This window comes from Psittacula echo (assembly GCF_963264785.1).
Source record: "Psittacula echo genome assembly, chromosome: 1".
Lineage (NCBI taxonomy): Eukaryota > Metazoa > Chordata > Aves > Psittaciformes > Psittacidae > Psittacula > Psittacula echo.
In genome coordinates this window covers 165653142-165680234 of record NC_137735.1, presented here as the reverse complement: position 1 = coordinate 165680234, position 27093 = coordinate 165653142, and positions in this window count along the sequence as shown.

Here is a 27093-nt window from a genome sequence, read left to right as displayed (position 1 = left end):
GACCTGAAACCTAGTGAGCGCCCACACTGCAGCCGGAGGCCTGCTGGAGGCTGCTCCTTGCCCTGAGACAAAAGAAAACCCAGTAGAAATTCTGCACAAGACCCTTGATTAATTATCCTCATTACTCAATATTTTAACCCACCTTGTCAGCCCTTCCCACTCTGCCTTGCAGCAGGAATGAGATTTCCAAAGCGCCTGGAGCTAACGGCAATGGGGAAACCACACACAGACCAAAGTGCTGACAAGAGCAAAAACCCGCTCCTCTATTCAGCACCTCCAGCTTCCAGAAACGCACACAAGCTCTGGCCAGCCTCCACTACGTGGGTTAAAAATCAGATCCTTCGCACTTAGCAAAGGATTTCCTCTGCTCTTTTCACTGGTGGACTGGTAAGACTCATCCTTGCCACTCGAACAGAGAGGATTTGTTCTTAGCCTTTCTCCCCCTGCTATTGCACAACTGGCTCCCAGCGTAATCAAGCGTATTTACATGCACTCTGCTATAAGGATCTGAGTCACAGCTGGGATTTAGCTTGAAACACACCTCTGGGCTCTAAGCAGAGGCATTTTGGATGGAGATCATGGATGTGAATAAGAAATATATTGTGGTTTGTAGGGGGGAGGTGAAGGGCAAATCCTTCTCTTTTTTTAGGTCTAGATACCTAATTCCAAACGTGGCTATAGTACTGAGACTCAGCGACATGTGGCTTTGAGGCAACAAACAGCCCCATTTGGCTGCTCTGGGCTTTTGAGCTGATATCCTGGGTGTTTCTGGTAAATCTCACAGTTCAAATCAGCAGCTCCCAGATGGTTCCCACCCTCATCTTCCCATCCTCAAAACTCTGCCACCTTCAAAAGCAGCCTGGATTTGCCTTCCAGCATGCTGCAGTGCTTGGGCAGTGGCTTCATAAAGAGGTGAATGATACTTGCAGTGGGGCTGGGAGCCTCCAAAAAAGCATGGGGAAGGAAATAGGGTGTAAGAACTTGCTTCAAGGTGAGGCATGCAGATATGTTCTCAATGGTTGTATGGGTAAAATGAATTTTTTATCATTTTATGTCTTTATAATAAAGAAAAACCCTTTATATATATATTTATTTACATGTATATATATAATATATATATACACACAATGTACCAGAGAAGTGTTAAAAGATGTTGCAGAATGAAACTTTCATGGCTGAAAAGTGTCTTTCTTCATTGCCCTTGACTACAAACAGGGGTTAAGCCACTGACTTTGTGGACAACAGCTCTACCCTTAAGGATAAAATCACATAAGCAGAAGAGAAAAAGAGAACAAATTTCTTGGCCTATAGCTCAGTTTTGTTTTAATTGCCACCAAGTTTGGCCTAAATCAGGAGGAAATGGAGGGTTTTGGAGCTATTCTGATGGCTTTAAACTTAAACTCCATCTCCCTCAAGAAGAATTTGATACAGCTGTTTGCTTGTTGACTGTTCTTTCTAAGGTTATCAGCCAGTAAAACAGCCAAATGTTTATGCTGCAACAAGCATGAGCAAACTTATCTCCTCCCTATATCCTGGGATAGGATAATTTCACGTTCTCCTGTGTAAATGTACCATAATAAATAGAAGAGTGAATTTTTCTGTTGCATTTCAGCTTTTGTAACTAACCTCCATACAAAAAATAATCACAAAACCCTCAAGTCTCAAGGCCAAAATAAAATAAAATAAAATAAAATATGTAAATGTATAAGCAGAAAGTGGGAGGGAGAAGAAGAGATTTGGCTTTGCAGCAAAGCTGCTTGCCTGCAGATATAAGAACACTTTCCCAGTGAGCTCAGCATTCAAAGCCAGGCAGCCAGAACATGCTTCGCAAGAGAGAACCTCCTGTGAACTCCTCACCTTGGTAAGGTAAGCCAGTGTTCACAAGGAAATACCCCACCACATCATTCCCTTTGATGTTTTCCCTCTGCAGAAGGGAAGGGTGGTCTTTTTAAAGAATTCACAATAGAGAGAGAAGGGGAAAAGGAAGCTCTTTGAAGAGAGGAGAGAGCCTCCTCTCATTTTGCTGCTGACTTCAAGCCACCCCTTTTCCTTTGTGCCTTGCACAAAAGGTTTGCAAGCCCACTTCCCCCTCAACCAGACAGAGTACCATACCGAGAGGAGGTGGCTTTCCAACATGCAGAACACAGAGAGGGGAAGGAACTGTATGGCTTCACACATCAACCATAAATCAAACCTCTTGAAAAAGTTCTGTGTAAGGTTTAAAGGTGCATGGGACGTGGCAGGTCTTCGTGCGTCTTCAGGATGAGCAGCAGGAGCACACGCGCTGATCCACATGCAAAATCCCATGTCTTCCTGTGTTCTCTCTTGAATCGGAATGGATTTAATCTTTCAAAGCCTGGAGCATATCAGGAAAACCAAAACTCAGCTAAAACCACTTAAAAGCCAACAAGAAGTGATTCCACAAGCATGCAACTGGAAACTCAGAGGAAATGTGCGTTTATCGATAACCTTGTTGTTATGACTTTTTGGCCTCAGTCTTGACAAACTGAGCCCGGTTCCCAGACCTCTGACTCCCAGCAGCACGATCTGGGGAGGAGAGAGATAGTGAGAGAGCAAGAAATAAGGGAAAACTGAGATAAACTGGATATGCTCAAACACTAGGGTCATATGGAATTCACCTGAAGGTGCTGCAAACACTGACATGACTGCAAGTTCTCTGTCATTGTCAATTAGAGACAGCAAATTCTTGATGATGGAAAATGCTTACATTATGCCTGTCTTTAAGATTGGGAAGATCAAGGAACTTATAGGCTAGCCAGTCTCACCTTAGACTCTGGAAAGGTCTGGGAGCACATCCTCTTGGTGTCCACTTCCAATATACTGAAAGACAAGAAGCAATCAGTAACAGTCTACACAGATCTGTCTAGGGCAAATCATGGTTAACTCACCTGACTGACTTCTGTAGTTAAATGACTGGCTACAACAACACAGGAAGAGCAGATGATATTACATATCTTAAATACAATAAGGATTTTGTCACCTACAGCATAATTGAAGATAACCCTGCTCACTGCATGGGGGTTGGACTACATGACCTTTGAAGGTCCCTTTCAAACTCAAACTATTCTATGATTCTATGATTCTGTGATTATAATTAGGATGCTGAAGAAGGACTAAACTGCTATACAAGTTGAAAATTGGTTGTCATAATTAGCTCAACGTCCATTTATCACAGGGTAGCAAGCACATTACAACCAGCTGGTAACTTGAACAATAGATCTTCAAGTCAGGCAGGTTTTTAGAAACTTAAAGATTGGGGCTGCAGAGACCTCATGAAGTACAGAAAAGACAGTGGTAGTTTCTTCGCCTTGGGTGAATAACCTTATGGACCAATAAAGGTAGGGACAGGCTGAATAACAGTGGACACCAAATTGAATGTGAGACAACAGTGAATATAAGTTACTTTTTGCTGGGTTACATGTGCAGGAGTGACTGACCAGCAGGTCATGGAAATTACTATCCCCCTCTGTGCAGCAGTACAGGGGCTGCACTTGAAATATTGCATCCAGTTCAAGAAAGATGTTTAAAAACTGAATAGGACACATAAATAATCTAGCAAGATATTTAGGTGCCTCTATCACTTAACTTACAAGGAGGGCTTGTAGGAGGTTTATCTAGACTGTCAAAGAGGAAGAATTGATCTATTTATTAATCAGTATACAAATACGCGATGGAGAGTTGCAAAGAGCCAATCTCACTTTGTTAGTGTTAGGTGTCAAAGCAGGGAGCCACGTCCACAGGTTGTGACTTGCAAGGTCCGGCTTGGTCACTGGGAAGAGCTCCTCTGGGAAAGCAGCCCCACACTAAACTGAGCCACCCAGAGAGGCTGTGAAATCTCTATCCTTGGGGCTTTCAAGCCCACAGTTGGCCTGCTTTGCTGTTAGAAATGGGTCTTCTTCAGGCTGGAGGTTGGGCTGCAGACCTCAAGCCATCCCCTTCAACCAGAACTTCTGTGATCCCTGAGGCCTTCTATCCCCGTTAGCAGCAAAGAATTCAGATCCCCTTGTGTTGCTAGGCAAAAAAATATAGGCAAACTCCAAACAGACCAACTTCTTTAAGCACTTCACAAATTCTCTCTTAGACAACTTAGGGGTTTACCGCAATCAGGATCATTTCTTGTATTTGGTAATCAGTCCAATCATTGACATTTGAAAGCACATCCAACTGACTAGACGTGGCTTTTGTGGCTGGAGATTTGGCCGAGAGAGCAGGAGATGAGCCTGCCAACAGCCTCATGTGTGGATGCCTTTTTTGCATGGCAAGCCTCATGCTCACAGCAACAGCTGAGATGCTCTGGGTGTCTAGACAGCACCTCCACTGTTCATGTAGCATCCATGGTAGCTTGTCTCAGCATGAGGAAGAAAAAGGGGGTGGGGGAAAGAAAGTTTATGCAGATGAAAGTGCTTCCAAGTCAACACTGATTAATTTTGAAAACAGGCAGGTACTCGTGGGCGACTTGCAGCAGAAAGCCTGCTGAATGTCATGTGCCTCTGCACGCAAGGGCAATAAGAGATGTTCAGGCCTTCCTCTCAGACCATTCCCTACCTATATGAGCCAATGGACAAGGCATCCATTATGCACCAAATGCATCACCTGGTCTATGTTTGGCCACGCCAAAAATGCATCTCCTGTTCCCATGAGTCACATTTTGTAACTTTATGGCCAGGAGAATGGGCAGCTACGCACCCAGCAGCCAGATAATAACTGGTCTGGAGAAAAGGGCAGGTCAACAGAAGATATCCTCAGCTCCCAACCACTATCCAGAGCAGAGTAATGGAAAGGAGGAGATCTGAAAAAGCGTGAAGGCCCAAGTGGAGGAATGATAACATGCTTTATTCCTCATTGCAGCTATGTTGATTAATGGACATCAGGCAAATTAGGAGTTGTCCGGTTTATGACTGCTTCCTGAAAACATGCCTAGAGCAACGGATGAGTTATTTTTCTCTTTTCTTTCACTTTTTATTCTCTATTTTTCCTTCCCCCCCCCCCTTTTTTTTCTAACTGCAACACATATCAAGCTACGTCAATCTTTGTACTAGAGCAAATATGCAGATAGAAGACATATCAGCTGTAATACTGCTTGCTATAAAATAAAGACTGAATGTTAAATCTGGTTTTCTCTTCTTCCAAAAAAATCTACAGCAAACCATGCTCTGCATCACAAAATGAGTAAGCAACAGCATTTAGACTTAGAAAAAGTTCCCCCTTTCTTCTTTTCTCTCTTTCTCATCATTAGCTGTGATTTTTTGGTTTTCACTCACAGTTCAAACAAAATTTGGATAAGCAAACAGCTTTTGGTTCCAAACACTTGACCTTCAGAAATGTAGCTACGTCCCCTTTCATCAGCACAAAAAAAGAAAGAAGAAAAAATAATCCTCTCCTACTGGTATTACATTATCTCACACATAAAGTCATTGAAAAGGTTGTCTTCAGAGAATATAATACCAAGTTATGAGATATTTTTGGCACAAGGACAAGGTAAGATATTGCCAGACAAAGAAAACACTTACTTATAATTCAGTTAATGGCTGGCAAAGTTATACCCTTCTGCTACTAATTAATTTTCCATATTTCCAGCCAAACAAATGCGGAAGACTCTATAATCACCCAGGACAGCAATCTGCAAAGTGTTAAAACACCATTAAGCCAAACACTACTCTCACCCTGGCTGCTGCATTTGTCATCAGTGACAGAGGCTGAGTTTGGATCTGGGTAGAGGAAGGGAAAGGATTGCCTGGGATGGAAACTACAAGACCTGGTGCTGGTCTTTAGGATATGTGTTTGTTTGTTGGAGTACAGCTGGGACCCAGCCAACTCCAGAGGGACCAGAACTTGTCAGCAAGTAGGAGATGTGATTTACATGAGCATGCAGCCACCTGCACGTGCTCTCACACAAAGCACACGCTCACATCTAGGAAGCGTCTCTCCAGTGGGAGAAGGGACATGACTGTGCTGGAAGGAAACCACCTGCATCAAGTAATGGTTTGGTGTTATTTACTTGACCTCCCCAGAGCAACAAGGAGAATAAAGCAACAGATTTAAGGTCTTTGGGCCACATTGCATTTCCTGGTCTTTTCCTAGCTCAGGCAGCAGTTGAGCACTAAATGGAGGATTAATGCTTCAATTAAAGTCATTTTTATCATAGTTTAGTCCAGATTCTGAGACTACTTATAACCCTTTTACATAAGACTCACTGCATTATGGAAATGTACTGGTGATCCAGTCTATTAGATGTTTTGCATCAATTCTGTTGGAGAGGTTGATGTTCCAGGACTGGCACGGACTGCACACACTACCATAAAGTAAGGGGAGATATGGCTGAGGAGAGCTGACCTGCCTTAAGTCAACCCCAAAACATTTCCTATGAGGTTTTTGGCAAAATTAGAAATAAAAATTATCTCATTTTCAAGCAAAGAAAATATTTCAGGTCCTTTTCAAGTTTTTCCTAAAATCACAGTGGCAAAAATTTCAAAACAGATGTTTTGGAACTAATTATTGTCTCCAATTACCTTTTTTTTCTAAGTAAGTTTGGGTTCGTGAGGAATAATTTTTGAGTTGGTTCATTTAATTGTTTGGTTTCTCTTGACGTGCATCTCTGCCTTCTGCAGGAAACAATGGTTGCTTTTAGTACACAAAAGCTTTTGCCTTCAGAAATAAAGATGTGGGTTGCAGAATTCAGTCAGAAAGAACTTTCCCTATGTGGGCTTAGTGATACACAGAGCAAATTCTCTCCCCAAAAAGTAACGTTACATTTCCAATAGAAGGCAAAACACTTTTTTAACTGAACAGTTAATGGACTTGAACACTAATGGGCATGGCTTGTTAAGAGCACTGGAACTTTGTAAAGGGGAATCATTCTCTGTAGAGAAGTTTTCAATATTTTAATGTTAAATTTCTGTTTAATTTAAAATAAACTCCCTATGTTTATGCTGACAAAGCAATTGATCCTGCCTTCTTGGACAGCTAGGCGGGCAGACATGGAAACTCAGGGAAGAAATAACTAATGGTGTTCTGGCCTCTTTCTGTCTCCTTTCCCACCCAGCAGGAAACATCAAAACTTTTGACCAAAAATGTTTTAACATTTTCAGGTTCCTGATTCCCTGCCGACAACAATCCTGATGGAATCCCAGGAGCTGGTTCCTATCGGACCACAGCATCTTGCAAGTCTAGTTTCCAGTGGAAATCTCATCATTAGAGGTTAATTGTACTCTGCTTGGAGTTTGTCACACCTGAATCAAAACTTGATCCATCCCAGCAAAAATGTTTGAATTACTATGAATCAGCTTTTTCAACTGGGAAAATAAACAAACATCCCACTGTGGAGTTTTCAGCCAGCTTTACTGAAAACCGACCTTAAAATTGATTGTTGTGTCTTTCTACCTGGGAAATCTGGCAGATATTAATGGAATACATGACAGACAGTGGTTTATATTTCCAAAAGTGGTTGGTAATCTTGGTCTAAGATAAAAACTTGGACTAGATGAAAACATTACAGAAACTGGCTGAAAACAGGAAAAAAACTAGGGAAATAAAAGCAGAACAAAATTTTTGAAACCCATGAGTTACTTGTTAAGAGAGACATTTCTTCTGCGTGCAACCTTAACTATATTCTCTCTAAATGACAAGTCATACTATTAATAACACAGATTTTGCACTGATTTTTTACAGGAGCTACCCATTACCTGAAGACTTGTTCACATGAACACAAAGCCTGTGATCCTCAGAGCCACAGAAAGTTTCAAGTAGTTATTTTTGGATGTTCATCTGCAGGTACCCTGAAGGGACTTGATTTCTTGAGAAGGTGCTCAGCATTTAAGAAAATTAGATTCCCTTTGAGATGCCGAAGACTTGGCTTTACCTTTTCCACCCTGAACTGTAGCTTTCAAGATGCATGGAAAGGTTTAAACCAGCTAGTGTAAGGCGGTAGGTAATTGGACATAACTGAATAGGGTACCTGAAGCCACATGAAAATTGCTAAACCTTTTTCTTTCCAACTCCAAACTCCTAACGGGCTGAATCACATCTGAAGAGTGTTAACCCTCAAGACCATCTTTAGCAGCAATCTGAATCCCCACTGGGATAGTGCCTGATTTGTGGGTTTGCATGGTGAATGCATGAGACTGAATGGCTGCTTGGCAGAGTTTTGCTTTCTCAAGGGTGGACCAGGAAGTCAGGCTGATGAGGGGTTGTCGTGGTTTAAGCCCAGGCCGTAAATCAGAACCACGAAGTCCACTTCCCCCCCACCTTTCTTTGATAAGAGAAATAACAAGGGAAGAAAATATGATACCGCTCGCCGGAAAAGAGCCCGACCGAAAAGAGGACGTGCCCTTCCCCACGTTGGGCGCCAAAAGGAACTGTTGTGGTTTAAGCCCAGGCCGTAAATCAGAACCACGAAGTCCACTTCCCCCCCCCACCTTTCTTCCCTCCGCTCCTGGAGGGATGGGGAGGAGAATCAAAAGAATGCAACTCCCACGGGTTGAGATAAGAACAGTTTAATAACTAAGGTATAACACAAATCACTACTGCTACCACTAATAGTAATAATGATAAAGGAAATAACAAGGAAGAGAATACAACCGCTCACCAACCGGTACCTCGCCCCCACCCTGCCATGATCCAGCCCTTCCGGGAACTCCCAGTTACATCCCCGGGCATGACGTGCTGTGGTATGGAATACCTCTTTGGCTAGTTTGGGTCAGGCGTCCTGTCCCTGCTTCCTCCCGGCCCCTCCTCCTCCCTGGCAGAGCATGAGACTCACAAAGTCTTTGGTCAGTCTAAACATCAGTTGTTATCAGCTTTGTTCCGAGGCTGAAAGTCAAAAACACAGTGCTGCAACAGCTACTAAAAAGGAGAAAAACTGACTGCTACTGCTGAACCCAGGACAGGGGTGCAAGATTTCATCCTGTAAGACATCTGCCTGGCTGTGACTACCAGCATCTCTGGGCTTATTAAACAAAATCCTCAATGATTCAGTTTCTTCTAGTCCTGGACGCTCACCATGTCTGCAAAAGAATGTCAGAAATGCTGCTCGGAGCAAACTGGCACTTGTAACAATAAAGGTATTCACTGGGGCATCACACAGCAGCAAAGCCCTGGCATAGGGATGATCATTTCTGCTTCACAACTCACCGAGTGCAAACCTATCCAGGCCATGACGTTTTGAAAGCCCTGTCTCATTCCACATCTCTTACCGAGATTTATGACAATTAACTGCCGAATCCATAATTAGCAAGTGGTAACAGATCAGCAGATATATCCAGTTCTGGTGACACCTCTGACAGATTGACGTCTACTCCCCAAAATCCCTGCAAGGCTTCGTGTTTTCCCTGTGACCACTCTCAAACAGAGTTTTGGCAAGGCTGTCTCAATGGGGAGGAGAGGGAGGGCTGGGGAGGAACAAGTTCTCACAAGCATGACAGGACCCATGCATAACCATTTGGCTTTGCAATTAAAAACATGTTCTGTCTTCCTCTGTGTCACCAAGGAGAGCGTATAAGTAACAGTTGCTCTGCAAAGTGCCTTGAATTCAAACAAACTGTAAGGTTTGGGTTTCTATACATGGGGTTTTGTTTGCTGAGAGAAAGGCAGTCTTTTTTTTGCTTCCCAAAGGAGAATTTCAGGAACCTTTTGGGGAAGGAGAGAGAAAGGGAAGGTGGGAGAAAGAGAAGTTGTAGTTGTGTTTGCACAAGGCCTGATGTTCAGACGCTTCACAGTGAACATAGGGGTCAAGGAGAGACAGGTGAACCTCATCTACCGTTTCCAAAATCAAAGGATTTATATTTAACTGCTGCCCTAAACAGAATCCAAAGTCCTCCTGTGTCAGCTTCAAATGGTATCTGCACTCTTTCTAGGCAAAGTATCCCAGATTCCTGACCCAGGTTTTTTCCAACATCAACCCTTAATTTTAGGTTTCTATATACCTCTTACCTCAATGTATCCCCCATTGGCAGATGCTAACTGCATACATGTTTCTCCTTTGCAGCCATAGCTTTAATTAAGTACTTTCATTTCTCAAGCCTTACTGGGCATAACATTTAAGACCATCAAAGCACTGTATTTATGCAGTGCAATGCTAGGGAAAAAATAAGATATGAAGGTAGGGGTTAGGTTAGGTCTTGTGTACAAGGTTAATCAGGGAGTGTGCAGCTGAGCCCATATCACCTGAATTTCAACCTAGCTGGCCTTCATTGCCTGACTGACAAGAACCATATTCAGATCATCTTCTGTGAATTTGTAGCAAAAAAAATGGCTGCTTATTGCATTGATTGCATTGTAAGCCTGATTTGCCTGTAATTGCTCTGACTCGATATGCCATTCTTGTCTGCATGACAAAATGATTGATGCACAATATGAGTACAGACCAGTGTCGCCTCCTTTAATGGCACTTTCTGTTTTGTTTTATTTCTCATTTACAAACATACCTGTTGCACGATGACAGCTATTTGCACAAAAGGCAACTTCAGAAACCTCTTGCAGTGGCACAGGGAACATATTGGAGCTTCAAATTGGTACCTGGCAAGATTCATCTGTAGCTGCAAAGACAGCCTGAGAAAGAAATATACAAGTTAATGATTTTTTTAGTTGGAGGGGGCATGTTTTATGTTAACATAGCTGCTGGAGGAAGAGATCTTGGGAAATTGCCAAACAATGATTTTTTTTGGCAGAACTAACACAGTCAAAAGCCTCTGCCCAAGAGTGGTCACAGTTCCGCTGCTTGCCAAACTGTGCTGGAGGAGCTCAGTGGAGAATCCTAACTCATTTTTAGGTTAGCGCTTACTAATCTACATTTTGCTGATGTAGATAAATAAATAGGATGGATAGAAAGATACCACAAGAGAAAAAGAAGAAAAAAAACCCAAACAGGAAGAAAAGAGCAAACCCTTACTCTTTCATCAAGTGGAAAACAATCTTTTTTTTTTTCCATTATTTTTTTTGTTTCATTTTCTGCTCTCTTGTGCTATTGTAAGCCCCATGAGGCTTGGATAGTCCTTCACTACAGCTGTGACTCATTTCTTAAGTGTGCCAGGGCCAGGACTGATTTGTATTCCCAGTGCCAAATGGTACAGGCTAGCTTCCTTACCCCTCTCTGTAGAAGATTCTTCTTGAGTACGGTCTAACCAAATCAGGCAATTAGGTGGCAATTCAGCAGTGAGGACAATAGTCAAACACTACTTGATCTGAGTATGTGGCTTTCATTTGTTTGGAAGCATGAAGGTCTAAACCTATATGTCAGCACCAAAAAAGCCTGCACATGCTTTTTGATCTTACTATACCCCTCCAGGATACTGTGAACCATAGAATCATAGAATAGTTAGGGTTGGAAAGGGCCTTAAGATCATCCAGTTCCAACCCCCCTGCCATGGGCAGGGACACCCCACACTAAACCATGCCACCCAAGGCCTCATCCAACCTGGCCTTGAACACCGCCAAGGATGGAGCATTCACAACCTCCCTGGGCAACCCATTCCAGTGCCTCACCACCCTCTCAGTAAAGAATTTCTTCCTTAGATCCAATCTAAACTTCCCCTGTTTCAGTTTGAACCCGTTACCCCTTGTCCTGTCACTACAGTCCCTGATGGAGAGTCCCTCCCCAGCACCCTTGTAGGCCCCCTTCAGATACTGGAAGGCTGCTATGAGGTCTCCACGCAGCCTTCTCTTCTCCAGGCTGAACAGCCCCAACCTTCTCAGCCTGTCTTCATACAGGAGGTGCTCCAGTCCCCTGATCATCCTCGTGGCCTCCTCTGGACTTGTTCCAACAGTTCCATGTCCTTTTTATGTTGAGGACACCAGAACTGCACACAATGCTCCAAGTGAGGTCTCACGAGAGCAGAGTAGAGGGGCAGGATCACCTCCTTCGATCTGCTGGTCACGCTCCTCTTGATGCAGCCCAGGATACGGTTGCTTTCTGGGCTGCGAGCGCACACTGCAGCCGGCTCATGTTCATTTTCTCATCGACCAACACCCCCAAGTCCTTCTCTGCAGGGCTGCTCTGAATCTCTTCTCTGCCCAACCTGTAGCTGTGCCTGGGATTGCTGTGACCCAGGTGTAGGACCTTGCACTTGGCGTGGTTAAACTTCATCAGGTTGGCATCAGCCCACCTCACAAGCATGTCGAGGTCCCTCTGGATGGCATCCCTTCCCTCCGGCGTATCAACCCAACCACACAGCTTGGTGTCATTGGCAAACTTGCTGAGGGCACACGCAAACTTGAATATGCACAGCAATCACTGCCTTTATCCAACAGCAATGTGAGTCTAGATGAAGATCCGCGGAGGTATTTAGGGGTGCATTTGTTTTCAAAGGAACCTGGTCTCAATGTTTTCGGACCCCTTGGCTGCAGTGCACCTTCTGAACACTTTGAGAATTCTGGGTCGCTGTCACCACTGTTTCTGTAAGGAAAAAAACAACTTGTCTAAATACTTTTGCAGATCTGGGACTTGAGAGCCCAACTTGAGCTGTTCCATTTGACAGCCTTCTCCTTGCTTCTGGTTAGAGACTAATCCAGAAAAAGAAACTGATTTCATGGCTCTTTAGAGATAACAAGTGAAAAAAACCCACATTCTGTAGCAGGAAGTCTATATATCAAAACTAAGACATCATGTAATTCAGTAATAAGTTGTCCCAGCGATCTCTTCATGGTCTGTAGCTGCTTACAACATGTTATAGTCTGTTGCAAGCTCTATGTTTTCTAGTGATGGAGCTTTTCTCATCTGTCTTCTTCCTTTGCTTTTATACATATTTATTGCCTTATCGTAGTCAAACCTGAACAAAATAACCCCCCCAAAATACAATTTTTCCATTTTGCAAAGAATTTTATTTTACAGAAACAACCACTGGTTTGTTAAAGGAGTTGTTTGCAAGATGACTAGATTAGATTAATTAGTTAATGTTTGTAAAGTACTTTGAAGATTAAGAACACTATATAAGTGTTAAGTATTATTGTTATTATAATAGATAGAGAAGGTAGATAGCTAGATAGGTAAAGAGATACAGCAGTCAGATAACAATAATTATAATACTTAGCATTTCTATAGGGCTTTACATCTTTCGAGTGTTTTACAAACATTAACTAATTAATAGAGTTAGACAGATAGTAGATAAAATAGTAGGTAGATTGATAGATAGGAACAGATTTTGCCTTTGGATATATGAATAGTAAAGTCAATGGAAGTTGCATCCCATTGATGAGGGCAAAATTTGGTCCATAGACAAATTTAAAGGCAAATTAGCTAGGTTTTCAAGTGTTGGGTTGGGTTTTTTCCACAGTTTGTCTTCCCAATGAGTAAATTCACCGTGGGAAGAGAAAGTATAGTGGAATGTTGAAATGGATGTATCAAACCTGTCAAATTTTACAATGACATATTATGGAATTAAAGCACATTGTTAAGATTAGTCACTTAAGAGTGTCAGTGACTCAGCTTTGCCACATCTGAAATGATACATCATGCCTTTAGGAAGCACCTTCATGTTGCTGGATGAAATGGTGTTATCAGCGTGCTCATGTACATCCTGATTCTTCATGCCTTGATGAAAATGCAGAAGTATGATCTACTGTCTGAGAAAAAAATAGAAATTAGAGCCATATGTAAGGCTATTTTAATTAAATAAATCTGATATTGATAAATATCAGATACTGATAAAGAAGAAAATTTATATAAAGATGCAGAGAATGGATAAGACACTTGTTTTCTTTGAAGTTCTCTCTTCTTGAACACTGATGTTTCCAGAAGAACTTAGCCCCAAAGCTGTACAGTTATGGAAGACACTAACTGCTGCTTTTTGAAATGAGGTTCAAGTCCTGGGTTCCTTTGAGATCCATCGAGGGGTTCTAAAGCCTCTGATACCTCTGTAGTATATAAAGGAGGGGAAGAAGAGAGGCCTCAGCTGAGAGTGAATACATTTAGAGCACAGTTGTATTGATGTCATTCTGCACTTGAGTTAACTTTTCTGAGGGCTTATAATAATGACTCCAGTGCCAGGCTGATGCATCAACGATGCCGTTGCATCTGGGGTAGTATCATCACACAGTGTTGCCCTCTGCTATTAGGTCGGGACTCTCAGCTGCTCTGAATTGTCTCCCATGGATGCAACTGGTATTTTACTTCTGCAAAAACTTTTCTTCCACTGGGTATATGTAGAATTGTCTCAAGTCTTCAGGGCAATCAGAACCACAGACCACAAATAGATCTTGATGAAATAGTAAAACAGAGGAGAAGAAGCCATCTTACTTAATTCTTGGCAGCTACGGTGTAGAAACCTACATCTGAGCTTGATGCTCTAAGCTTCCTTAAACAGCCAACAGAGCAAGAAGCACTTACAAGATAAGTTTCGTCTGCTTTGTATTTATGTTTACATTAGGATGAGATGAACTGCTGCCTAGGAAGTCTTGTTTCTCTCCATTGACTGTCAGGGAAGCCCAGATGATTATCTCAGACAAGACCAACTCTGTTGTAGATGTTTCAAGTGTGATGAGACAAAACCCGTTGTGATGGGTTGACCTTGGTTGGCTGCCAAGTGACCACCAAGCTGCTCTGTCACTTTCCTTTCTCAATAGGACAGGGGGTAGAAAGTACCGTGAAAAACTTGGTTCAGGGTAAGGGCAAGGACATCACTTACCAATTATAGTCACGGACAAAACAGATTCAACTTAGTGAAATTATTTTATCTCTAATTAATCAGAATAGGATAATGAGAAATAAGAACAGAACTAAAACCAGCTGCCCCCCTTCTTTCCAGGTTCAGCTTCATTCCCACAACTCTTCTATCTCCTCCCTCAAAGTGGCACAGGAGGAAGCAAAACGGGGTATGGTATCCCCTGATGTACATTCCTTCATGAACTTCTCCAGTGCGAGCCCTTCTCATGGGCTGCAGATCTTCACAGACTGCTCCAGCATGGATCCTTTTCACAGGGTACAGTCCTTAAGGAATGGACTGCTCATGTGTAGATCCCACAGAAGTTTACTTGAAAACTTGCTCCTGCATGGGCTCCTTTCCTAGGGCTGCAGGTCCTGCCAGTTGCTTTCTCCAGCATGGGTTCTCCATAGGCTTCACCTTTCTCCAGGACACATCCACCTGCATGGGGTCCTCAATGGGCTGCAGATGGATATCTGCTCCACTGTTATAACCTCCATGGGCTGCAAGGGCACAACCTGTGTCTTCTCAATGGGTGATAAGGGGAATCTCCCTTTTGGCACCTGGAGCACCTCCTCTCCTCCTTCTTCACTGACCTTGGTGTCTGCAGAGTTGTCTTCCTTATATTTTTTCCCTTTTTTTGTCCCACCTTCCGTACAGCATATTTTTACTCTTTCTTAAATATGTTATTGCAAAGGTGCTACCAATGGCACTGACGGGCTCAGCCACCAGCAGGGATTGGCTCTGTCCAACATGGGGGCAGTTTCTGGTGTCCTCATGGAAGCTTCACCTGCAGTCCCCCTGCTACAAAAACCTTGAAACCTAAACCCAGTAAATCCACGCTAAATGTTCCTCTTCCCACTTCATCTGCAAGATCTACCTAGTGGATTTCCCTAAGCACATCTGCCCAAGCAGTCTCACAAGGATTGTTAGTGAGGTTTCATGGAAATTAGTGGGAAGGTCATTGGCCAAAAGGCAAGAGGTGAGTCCACATGCTGGTCTTTACCACTTTTACAGAGATAAAAACACCAGTGTGTACCTGTTCTTCTCTGGTGGGTGTGAGACACAGGTTCACCATGTTTAGAGGCCAGAAAGACGTAAGATCAAGAATATATCTTATCTGCCTCCTTATCCCTGACAAAGCCCCTGTACAATGAAGTTAGCAACAACATACATTTCCTTTCAGTAGCACAATTTACCAGTGGTGGGAAAGTTACTATTACGAAGCAAGTGCAGAAGGCAATAAGCCATGCATCTAACTCAGCCAAAAAAGGCAACATTGAAATATTGTACAGAACAAACATTGTACAGAACAAATACACCATTCATCAACACAATAAGTCTTTGATCATCTAAAGAAGCATAAAAAATTAAGCAGGCAAGCAGGAGCAAGAAATAGTGGCAATGCCCTTCTTTTACTAAGGATGGACAGCACACACCTTGGTAATTAGAACTCATAGCTTTCTTCTCAAGGAACTTGAACACAAGTCTTACGTTATGGGTGAATATTCACAGTGCAAGGTTTCAAGACAGACCTGTCTGAAGTTCTCTTGTTGGAGTAGCTTTATTTGTATGCCATATTTCATTATTTACCGTGTCATGGGGAGAATGACTTTCTAGTTTAGTGGTTAGTGTGTTCACCTGGAAGGGGAAGTCCTCAGTTCCTGTGCCTGCTTCTGGTACTGTTTCTGTATTTTTCATTTAAGTATTCATTGATGTGGATAATGGAAGCCAGGCCTCTGCTCCCAAATGAAAGACTACACAACTAAGGTACAGAGTTATTTGCATAGGCTTGCCATCTTCCTGTTCCCATGAATATTTAATTAACCTATGCAAAGTGAAATGGTTTCAATATGAGGAACTGAGAAAGCCCTGCCCTAGAATATTCTTTAACCTAGTGGTTAGAGCAGTCAGGGAAGTGGAGAGACAAGTTCAAATTCCCTTAAGCAGAAGAGGGAACTGAACCTAGATATTCCAGAGCTTGGTGGGTATTCATAACAATGTTATTGGTGAGAAAAAGTAACATCTCTGCTTCCTTTTCTTACTTCAGCTAATGGAACGCCCTGCCAAAATGCATATCATACTGAAAGATCACTGAGTGTGACTGATACAATCTTTATTAGAAAACAAATGATTTCATGATGAACTTTGACAGAAATGGAGTAAAGGATGTGACAACAAAATGGCTTACCACAAGGGAGCATACTCACACCTGCGTTATTTGTGACCTGTACAAACCATCTACCTATCTGTAATGACATAAAAAAATAAAGGTTGTCAAAATTCAGGCATGTAATTCAAGGACCTGGCCCAAACAAAGCCATGCCAACATCAGCATTCCACCAGATCGCAGAATATCATACGAAGAATTGGTGAAAAGTCCCCATAGATATGATGCTACTAAGTCTCTTCTCTAAAGTCCAAGGCCCAAGAAACAGAACATACCAATCCCAAGAGATGTGACTCAGAATCCATATTGCTTGGAACTGGTATTAGACTACTTGTTTTTCCTCAGGGCATAGATAGAAAAGACAAAGTCTAAGGTTAACCTATAGCATAAATTACTGAAGAAACATATGAATTCCAAACTGAAAGTCAGCTCTGCAATGCTGTGAACCACGACACTTGCATTCTGTTATCTGGCAGATAAATATTTATGTTACACATAAGAAAGCACTGATATATCAGTACCTATGAAGAGGTTAGATATCCTGTGGAATGAAAGTGGCTGCTTTTTTTATGCATGCCTTAGGCCAGCTGAGGGAAGCAACCTGGATCTCCTATCTGGGATCACCTGACTGGGGAGTGGATTTAAAAAAAGAAAGGGGAAGAAAAACCCCAAGCAAAAACAAAGACAAAAAAACACCAAACCAATAAAAATAACACCCCCCAAAAAAAAGAAAACACACCCAAAACACCAACCAAATAAAAACAAATGAAAAATAAACAAAACAAAACCAAAACCACAAACAATAAAAATCCCCACAAAACCAGGAAGACAAGAGATGAGGAAAGAAGAAATAAAAGAAACAAGTTTTGAAGCATGCCATTAAATGCCCAAAGTCACTCCACTGGTAAGATTCAATTAGTAATACGCCTGTTGCCAAGTCCAGCAAAAGTCAGATAGATCTGGCTAATAAACTTCTATTTTCTGCTAGTTTCCATTATTAAGAAAAAATTACCCACATCATTTTCCACTCCTTCTTCAATTTAAGATCGCTCTGAAAGTGAAAAAGAGAAGAACAAAACCTACACTAGATTTTGATAATTTTCTACCAGAACGTTGCTTATTGACGAAAGTCTCTGTATATATTCAATAATCTGAATGAGTATCACTTGAGCTTGATGTCAACCCAGCATCAATGCACAAAGCTCTCAGGTGGCTGCAACTCACTGTCTCAGCTCAGGAGATCTTTAGGTGAGAATATCTTAATGTCCAGTCACCCTGTAACATAAAGACAGATTAAATGAGTGCAAAAAAAACCCCTGCAGACAGACCCATCTTTGTCAATCCCAGCCCAAACTTTCCTGAGGTATTTTACAACAGACATTCTTGGAGTGCAAGCATGGACTTGCACAAATGTGGATCCTGTCTGTTTAGATTATGAGCTCTCTGGGGCAATGACTTTCTCTTCGGATGTACGTATCTACTTCATAGCACTAGTCCTGCCATAATAATGCTAATGGTAACAGTAACAATAGCAGTAATAATAACAGAAATAATAATAAATTCATCCAGGATGCTGCATAGAAGGGCTGAAGGGCAGCAGGTGTGTTGGGTAAGTAATAGAATACATCAAAATCCTATGCAGTGAGCACATGAGCGTGTGATATCAAAGACACTACCTATAAAATTAATTTGCCAGTGACACTGCCTTGCCTACCATCCTTGGGCGTTGTGAGAATTAATTAATGCTTGCAAATCGCCTTGAGAACTTCAGAGGGAAGACGTTTTATGTATGCAAAGCCCTGCTGCCTTTCCCTGGTGTCTGCTGCACACCTGTGCCCATTGCATCATGTGCCTCCTCTGTCTGGTCGCAGAGTGCTTGCTGTGTACATATGGTCTCAGTATGATTGATGGTTGGATGCGGGTGCCGGCATATGTAGCTCTCCCCCGTCAGTGAGGAGCTTGCCCACACATGTCCGTGCACCATCAGCCTCTTTCCTCCAGCACAGCTGACAGGTTTCCTGAAACAATGATTACCCTTGCCCAGAAACAAACCTCCATCCTGACACCTTTCCTAGCTGGCATCCTGTAGGATGAGGGCTCTTTTGTAGGGGTCTGTTTCCTACCTCCTAGAGCTCTCATGAAACCCTGTTCCTTCACATTTGTAAACAAGAGGCTAACATGAAAGTGCAAGGAGAGAGTGGAGCACTCTCTTTATTTATGATCCCTATTAGAAAAAATTGCAGCTGTGCGAGATGTCCAGTTTGTACCGCAAAGGTCACCACATCCCCCCCGGGAAGGATGGCAGAGCTGGAGGCGTTAGCAAGAACAAGGTGAGGCTTCTCCACCTTCAAAGTGGCCAACTTTAATCTTGGAGGACCTGAGCATGCCTGGAGGCCATGGCAGCTGCTCTGAAATGTGCATTTTGTCTACAACCCCAGTGCTGAGGGGATTCTGACTTGCCAAATTCTTCTTCTATTGAAAATGAGTCCTGCTTACAGCAAATAATTATTTGCAATGAAGCAAAATGCTTCTTTAAATGCCTTTTTCTTCTCTTTATATATTTAATGTATTGTTTCAAAGTATTAGCATCACTTGTTTGAGTGGAAACCTAGACACCCCTATCACAGTAACCAGCTGTGCCTACATCCACCTCAAAAGAAGGGGTGGAAGACTGCTGTTTACAAACGCTGCTTCTTTCTCATGACTATAGAGATATGTCATAGCTCTATATGGGCTGGAAAACAGTATCCTTCTGTTGCCGGGTGATTTTAAGCAGCAAACATTGGCAGTCATCTGCCTTGTGCCCTGTTCCAGTTGCACTCAGCAATGCACTTCAGTGCATGGAGGGGAGGGAAAAAGGAGCAGAAGAGTATGTTGGAAGAGGCCAAAGCTCCTTTCATCTTCCACCAACCCCATTCCTATGTTCGAGTAAGAAATGGTGAAATCACCCAATAGACCTCCAGCCTTTCTTAGCACTGTAAAGAAGTGAAACCCAGAATTCATCGCTGCTGAATCTGAAGCACTCAGATTCATACATTCAGACTCTATTATAAGCCTAATATGAGATGTATTATGTTGCCCTTAGTCTCAGGTTTTGTTCATGGAGCACTGGAGGTCAGATGTCAGTATAAGGCCATAAGAAGAACCAGAAATTATCTCTGAGTGCTGCACACAAACTTCTCCTAGCCCACGACAAAAGGCATCCATTTGGAAACCCTTTCTTTGACCAAAGCCTTCATACCCAGGTCATCTTCTCATGAGAAACAAATTATTTTTGATAATCAAAGATTTCATATGGTCACACTGATGAAGGAACTGATCTGTGACTATTTCCTTTAATGGTTGTTTTCAGTCAAGTGCTTTCAAAGTTAGTGCAGAAGCCTGAAGTAGAGTAAGCAGGTTTTGGCTTCTTCTATCACTGCTGAAGATTTGTCTTTTCTGAGTAGTGTGCCCCAAAATAATTTTGTGTGAAATGAGAAATAAAATAATTTCCTTTTTTCCAGAAATCAAAATATTTCTTTTGGATTTGCTGATTTTCAGATGAAAGGTGGGTTGGTTTTTTTTTTCCCTGCAGAAAAGCTAACGTTTGCAGAAACCTTCAATATCCATTAAGCAATGATTCTGAAGGATAATTAGAATTTAATTTCTCTGACCAGCATCCTCAGAGGCATTCAGATGCCTTCTGCTTCTCCAGTCCTGTTTCACACAAACAGAAGTAATAATCTTTTCCTGGTTTATCTAGATGCTGAAAAGCTGAGTCCTTTTAAAACTGCTGAGCTTCTACAGTGGTTAGTCATGGCCCTAAAGGGAGAACCATTAGCAGTCTCCCTTTGGCTTTCCCTTCCACCCCATCTCCTTTTCCTTGCTTTGCATGGGTGCTTGTGTTCTGCCTCCTCTGAAGAGCTTCAGCTGAGCCCATTCCATACCCACAGGCAACTAATAAAGGTCAATCTCAGATATAATGAAAGGGGACAATGAGTTTGCTCTGGCCGCTCCTAGTTTTCCCCAGTGCTTCTCACGAGCTCTGCAGGTTCTTCTGGTTCCTCCACCAGGCCTAATGTTAGGGGGAGGCTGTTCCCACCACCATCCCCAGCTGTTCTTCAATAGTCATGTCCTTTGAAGATGCGCATAGTTATCATGTTATTTCAAAATACCAAAGGTCACATTACCTTTCCTTTTCCCTTCCTGCTGGAAAGCAAGGGCAGGAGGAATTACTGAGTAAACAAGAAGGAACAGGTTTGCAGAGTGCTGCAGTAAAGCTCTAAGGGACCAGACTGGCCTGTAACAGCCAGAACTCCCTTTTACCCAGCTTATCATGCAAATTGAAGCCTTGTGGGCAGGAAAGTGGCCCTAGCACAAGGCATTTTCCTTACTGTGTTTGCCATTTTGTCACAGGAAGTCTGGTTACGTATCCAGAAAAGGGCATTCATGAGGCAATAAAACACTCACACTTCCTTGCATCTGTTACCCAAAATTCTGTGCCAGAGTGATGGAACTGATTTTTCAGCCATCAGCTTGAACCCTACGAGGCACTGCAAATCACACGTTTGAGATTGTGAGGAATAAACATAAAGTTAAACCATAGACCACCCCAAATTCCTGATGACCATCTGCCAAAACAGAAAGTAAAGCTGTCTCAGATTCCTCCTTTTCCACCCTACTACGCAACAAGTCTTCTACTTACTCTTTCTGTGATTCCTATGAGGTATGTTGGCCCTGAAGGACAAGAACTGCAGTTCTGCTCGGTAATAGCATCACGTAAATAGTAGGTCTACCTCTCTCCCTCCATCTCACCTAGCTACAGGCTGGGTAGAGCTGGGCCCTTAAGAAACACTTTTATGGAACTTCTGAAAAGCAGGTGGTCTGACGCACAGAAAGTACATTAACACTAATGAAGATAAAGAATTTCACAGGAAGATAATTGTTTGCCTAGCAGCTGAAATTATTTTCATTCTCAAGTTGTAATTAAAGGAAAAGTTGCAGTTTTAAAATGCAATCTGCTTTTCCCTCCTTTTTTTTCTTGCCTAATAAGCAGAGCAAGAAGTTCATTCATTTCTATCTGCAAGGTAAAAACGTATCGTTTTACCCACACCTGATTTGAACACACAAATTTTACTGAAATGAGTAAAAGAGAGATAAACAGCTGGAGAAACCTGAGAAAAAAAATTCCCATTTACCAGAATCTTGCATGTCTAGGGGAAAAAGAAAAAGAAGAGAAAATCAAAATGGGACTTTCCCACTGAAGTGTCAGTGTGAGGAGTCAGCCATTGACAAGCAAGATTATGTCTTGAGATGCTGGGCAGTGAAAGCTCTTTTTCCAACAGCATGGAAAATGAGCAAGTTCCATGAACCCGAATGTTGGTGTTATGATTTATTATTTGTATGTGTGCAACGCTTAGTAGATGTAAACTTAGTAGTCTAGGAGTCACACTAAACTCAAGCATGCCAAAAACCAAAACTGGTTTCAGATTGCTGAGTGCTGCACAAAAGAACAAACAAACACAGAACAAAAAGGAAGTGTCTGCTCCAGAACGCTTGCAATCAAAGCAGAAGACAGGTAAGGATAAGAAGTGATTCCTTCTGGATACAGAAAGGGCAGGAAAGGGAATGGACAGGGTAATCAAGGATAATGGTCAGTTGCGGCATGAGAACAGCACATAAGTCATGTCAACTTCTTGTATATGTCTCTACTGCATGAATGAATAGATTTTGCTAAATAAGGAGAAGGAACTCTATGTTGTATCAAAATCAGAGAGATCCATTTAATAGGGACAAAATTACAGCCAGATGAACATGTTTCCAGGCATATAAAATAACGTGCATCTTTGAAATGATTTGCCATGATATGACAAGCTTTTATTTTAATTTTGGATTTTGGATCAGTTGAATTCAGCTTAAAAGAAATGGTCGATGAGAAACTGAACATGAGCCGGCTGCAGTGTGTGCTCGCAGCCCAGAAAGCAACCGTATCCTGGGCTGCATCAAGAGGAGCGTGACCAGCAGGTCAAAGGAGGTGATCCTGCCCCTCTGCTCTGCTCTCGTGAGACCTCACTTGGAGCATTGTGTGCAGTTCTGGTGTCCTCAACATAAAAAGGACATGGAACTGTTGGAACAAGTCCAGAGGAGGGCCACGAGGATGATCAGGGGCTGGAGCACCTCCCGTATGAAGAGAGGCTGAGAAAGTTGGGGCTGTTCAGCCTGGAGAAGAGAAGCTGCGTGGAGACCTCAGAGCAGCTTCCAGTGTCTGAAGGGGGCCTACAAGGGTGCTGGCGATGGACTCTTCCTCAGGGACTGTAGTGACAGGACAAGGGGTAACGGGTTCAAACTGAAACAGGGGAAGTTTAGATTGGATCTAAGGAAGAAATTCTTTACTGAGAGGGTGGTGAGGCACTGGAATGGGTTGCCCAGGGAGGTTGTGAATGCTCCATCCTTGGCGGTGTTCAAGGCCAGGTTGGATGAGGCCTTGGGTGGCATGGTTTAGTGTGGGGTGTCCCTGCCCATGGCAGGGGGGTTGGAACTGGATGATCTCAAGGTCCTTTCCAACCCTAACTATTCTATGATTCTATGATTCTAAGTTTTGGTTTTCTTCTAAAATAAACAATAATATTCAAGTACAGGTACCAGAACATATTGAGGTATACAAATTAAATGGGGATAGATGTCTGGATCTAGGCCTCACATTTACTCTAAATTGATATTCATGAAAACAAAGGTCAGTCTCTTGCAGAACTGCAAACACTGACCTCCTGGATCAACCCTCTAGTTTATATAGAATACAATCTTTTCTCTCTTGGTGACTAGGTTCAAATGTTCCTGAAGAAATGAGAGTCATCTGAAGGAAAGAGAAGAGCTACCCACCCATCTTTGCTTTTGTTGAATACCTATTCTTAATTTAGCTAACTAAAGATAGGTTTAAATTTTTAAGGAAGAAATGTATCCTTCCTTCCCTTCCTCCCTTCAGCTACCTGGAAAACTCTTCAACTACTTCTTGGAATCTCACTAAATTTTCAGGATTAATGTAGCCTGTGAGCAAATCACATGAGCCAAGCAGGAACATGCAATTATTTGATGTTGCAAATGCAACTGCACAAACACACAGATCACCAGTTACCTAAAGCGCTCAGATGATTGACCCCAAAGCTGAACATTTTATGTGTTCTTTTCTCTATCTAGAGCTCCTCTAAAGACCCCAAAGCCTGAAATTGTTTGGACACAGGTTCAACTTTTGATGTCAGGAATTCTTCACAGGTTGTGAACCTCAGGATGAATGAATAGGCTGGTTTTCTGAACGTGAACCAGTCAGACCTTTATCAAGCAAGGCAAGTAAGTATATGCTTAATATAAACTGATGAGTAATTTCAAAGATTAAACTCAAGTTTACTTCAAAACAGCATTCTGATAATGATTTATTATTTTCCAGAAATATTTTTCTAAGAAACAACTTTTGCTATAAGGATTACCTTTTCCTCCTTCCTACGAACTACTTCAGGTATTTTCTGTTTCTCTTTCTGTGCTTTCAGTTCATCCACGTAGAGCATCAATTTTTGGCACATCAAGCACATTAGATAATTATATGTCAGTTGAGAAACTCTCAGCTTCTTGTCACTAGTCTATAAAGCTCTCTGTAATGTTGTAATACAGTATCACTGATATCTCAAAGAGATAACATGTTAAGTGTCTACTGGCTATATAATTTGAACCAAAAGTTAACAAAGAGAACTGATCTTTCAGTAAACATACAGTATATTTTTGTCATCTCTTCCTGATAGTGGTTGTGATAAGCAGATTTAAATGTGGTGTTATCCTCTGATTGCTTTTGCAGTGTACTTGCAAGACAGGGAACTCCTTCATAATTCCTCAGACAGATGGTTGAGAGGAATTTCCCAAGTACCCGCAGATCAAAGATTGTTCCCTGTAAATGGTGATGGTTGCAGATATTACAAATCCACCCAGATATTTTATTTTTCCTCATTCTAAAAACCCTTTCACTGCCCAATATGTAATCCCATTAGGTGGGAAGAACAATTTTAAGCAATCAAGAGTAGCATGAAAACCTCAGATTGCTCATTAGGGACCAGACTGTGAATGAGGGGTAGATGACAGAGGTCTATGAAATCAAAGAGGCATGGAAATTGAGAGCAATTGTTCTCTGTCTCTTCCAAAACAAGAGCAAGGGGACATTAAATGAAACATGGAGGAGACGGGTTCAAAACAAACAAAGGGAAATGATTCTTCATACAATGTATAATTAAGCTGTGGAACTCCTTGCCACAGGATGTTGTGGATGCTGTAAATTTACATGGGTTCAAAAAGGACTGGACAAGTTCATGAAAGAAATTCTTCAGGAGCTATTAAATACAAAGACATTACCTCTGGCTCCGGAAGGCGCTGACATGCAAATCTCAAGATGTTGGGAGAGTTCTCTGAGGAAGTCTCACTTTGCTGTTTTACTTTTCCCCAAGCATGTATTCATTGTTGGCCCCTGTCAGGAAGAGGTAAATGTGTTAGGTGGATCATTGTATAGCTGGTGCAACTCTTTTTACGTCCTTAGTTCATACAGCTGTCTTATTCAAGGAGCAGATCAAGGGATGTCCAGTGGTAGACATACTATTCAATTCTTAATGCTCTTTCTCTTTGACTTAGAACAGTAATTTGAAAATGGGTGTATTGCTAAATACTTTTATTTTGAGGCAGTGTAGCTGCCTGGAAGGTACAGAAAATTGAAGCCTGCTGGCTGCCTCTGAGAGAGGAGGGTACAGTGGCCTCTCAGTGGCATCTCTCCTCCTTGTGCTCCAATGCAAAACATGGGTAGCCTTGTGTCAAGAAGAAGGGTGCCTCTTTCAGCTCTCTACCTCTCTGGGCAAACGGGCTGTCCAAACAACCACCCCAGACCTAAATATGTAGTGATTCAGCAGTAGAAACACACATCATTTGGGATGCTTGGCTAAGTGAAAATTAGCTGGGAAATCCCCCAAGTTTTTATTCCTGTTACTTCTGGCACTTGGCAAGCCTGCCCTGACTAGAAGTTTGCCTGGTAATGAGAAGAAAGTGAGGAAAAGTCAGGAAAAAGTGGCTCCATCCTGCAGAACACTGCCCGGTGCCCTACCTGAATAGCCTCTCCATTTGAACAAGCCTTGGAGGGAAAAATATCCCCCCCTCATTCCTACTAATTCCTAGTAGCTGGGTTTGAGGAGGGTTAATGGAGGGAACAAGTCCTGTCTTGCACCCAAGTACTCCTTCATCTGCATAGGCTAAACACCTTGTTAGCCAACCCCTTGGTCCCGCAGGCTTACCCATTTCTGTGGGCTAAATTAACACTTAGGTGGTGGGGAGCCAGAGAGCTACTGCAAAATTAAGGCTGGCTGAGTGATGTACACCCCTCTCCCATGGGACCTAACAGCTGAAGAGGAAGCTTAGCTGCAGGACCATGCCAGGTATCCCAGATTGGTCACCCCAGAAGCGTGGAGGCACACAAAAATGGAAATCTTCACTGCAGGATTTAACCTGGGGTTTCAAAAGCCATTCCCCTCCCTTCCCAGCACCCCCTAAAAAGCCTTTTGGGCAAGGTAGGCAACTCTTCAGGCTCCACAGGTATTATTATTTGGAGGCCTGTTTTGTATTTGGGTTGGCTGCTCCTTAGGTTCACCTAGGTATTTTAGTGCATGCATGCCTGGGTGTATATTGAATGTGCCTAATAGCAGCAGTAGGTGGAGAGGGAGGAAGCTGAGCTCCAAATGATGGGAACTACTGGAGGGAGTTGCCTTGCCACTGGCGTGCTGTCAGCATGCCAATAAATAAGAAAGTAGAGATGATCAGAGGCAGCTATCTAAACAAAATAGGGTGAAAACTCCCAGCCTGCATGGCAACCAGGCATAGGAAACTCATTCAGTGGCCATCCAGCTTCTTCCCATTGTTCAGGTCTGGTATTCTGTGAAACATGAAACAGCCAGAAAATATCCCTCTGCCCCAAAAAAGTCCCTGCGGCTGTTGTCCTTTCTGTGATAACATTCCTGCTGCCAAACACCACTCAGAGGATTGTTAGTGAGAAACACGAAATGAGAAGTGATTCAAAGGCATCACAAACTCTTTGCATGTAGTTTTGCAAGCCACTGAGCAGCACTACCCCAATTCTGGACAGACAGAGTTGCTTCTTACAGTGTTGCAAATCACTGACAAATTCACTGATGCTCTAGCACTCTGTATTTTATCCTTCTACAGGCACAAACCTGGATCTTAATGTTGGTGAGGAAATCAGCAACCAGGGGCAGGAAG